This window comes from Fukomys damarensis, unplaced genomic scaffold, assembly GCF_012274545.1.
Source record: "Fukomys damarensis isolate Sample0158 unplaced genomic scaffold, DMR_v1.0_HiC HiC_scaffold_15, whole genome shotgun sequence".
Classification (NCBI taxonomy): domain Eukaryota; kingdom Metazoa; phylum Chordata; class Mammalia; order Rodentia; family Bathyergidae; genus Fukomys; species Fukomys damarensis.
This window is the reverse complement of record NW_022900927.1, coordinates 21290192-21291724: the sequence shown is the minus strand read 5'-3', so window position 1 is coordinate 21291724 and position 1533 is coordinate 21290192.

Here is a 1533-nt window from a genome sequence, read left to right as displayed (position 1 = left end):
TTATGTAATTTTTTTTCAGTACCAGGGATCGAACTCAGGACCTTGTGTTTGTGAGGCAGAAGCACTGGGCTAAATACCTGTAGGTAAATCTTTTAATGCAAAATATATTTTTACTTTTCTTTAAATAAATAACCCTATTATGTTTAATGCTCTTGAATTCTCATTCAAATAACAAACTCTAAGTGTTTCAGTTTTCTTTTTAATATTTTTGATGATGAGATAGGAAGATATATTAATAAGACAATGCTTTGTCAGACTCAAAAATTATGAAGAATTTTTCATATTAAATATTATTTCTTTATGTATATTGGTATATTCTCATATTATGATAAGTATTAAGTTAATAGTCATACACATTTCATCTTTGTCAAGGTTAATATTAAATATAGAGAATGGAAAGTTCTTGCCAAGTTATTTATAACCTACTAAAATTACCCTTAGAAAATTTAAAGTTTTCAATATCATCACATGAGTAGTTTCTATTTTACAAGGAAATAATCTAAAAAAATTCACAAGTTGGTGGTAAGAATCAAATATATTAATATTTTTAGAATTCTAATATACTAAGTAGTTATAGTATTACATTAAAATTCTGTTATACTAATGATTCATCTAAATTACTGAACCCATGATACAAATTTCACTTCTAATTAAAATTATGGATGTCTATGTCTGAATATACTGGCCTACATATTTTAGAAAGAGTATTAGAAAAATTATGCGCAAAAATACAAATTTTACAAAAGAAGTTATATGCAGAGAAATATTATCATTACTTGCACTATGACAAAATAGTTTGTTAAACTATAACATTTCTAGAATTTAGTTGAATAAATTTTGGAAATTCAACCAATCAGTAGTGATTTTCTTTCTACTTGAAAATCACTAGAGTTCTCAGATAATTTGAAGAGATCAATTTGATCTTCCACTTGGATTTCCTAAATATTAATGAAGACAAAATTCTAACTTACAAAGTAATTAAACAAGATATTCCATTCACTAACCATTAACATCTGGAAATTTCCATAGTTTGAATAGTTCTTTTTGACAAATCAAAAAGCTTATAAATGATTTCCTGATTTACTGAATACACAAATAAAAGAGGGATCAAAAATGAGTGTAAAACAGCATGTGTATATTAGGAAATTATTTTATCTGTATTTACATAACTCAATAAGAAGAATGTGAGTGCCGTTATGTGAGCAATAGTGAAAAGTGGATACACGATAAAGAAATTGTGCATCTCTATAAATATAGCAAACACCAACCTTCTCCTCCCTCAATCCTGATTCCAAATTAGATGATTTTGAGGATGAACTGAAGAATATAATGGCTTAGGACCAATTGGGAAATGGTCCCTGGGTCACGAGCAAGGGAAAAGCTCCAACAAACCGCAGATAAGTAAGATAAGTAAGAAAAGTATATGAACTTGTGTATTCCATATACTTCATGAACAATCACACACACAAAATTACATTTTTCCTTGTTTATGCTGAGTCATTGAATGCTTATTAATTTCCATATCAATGAATA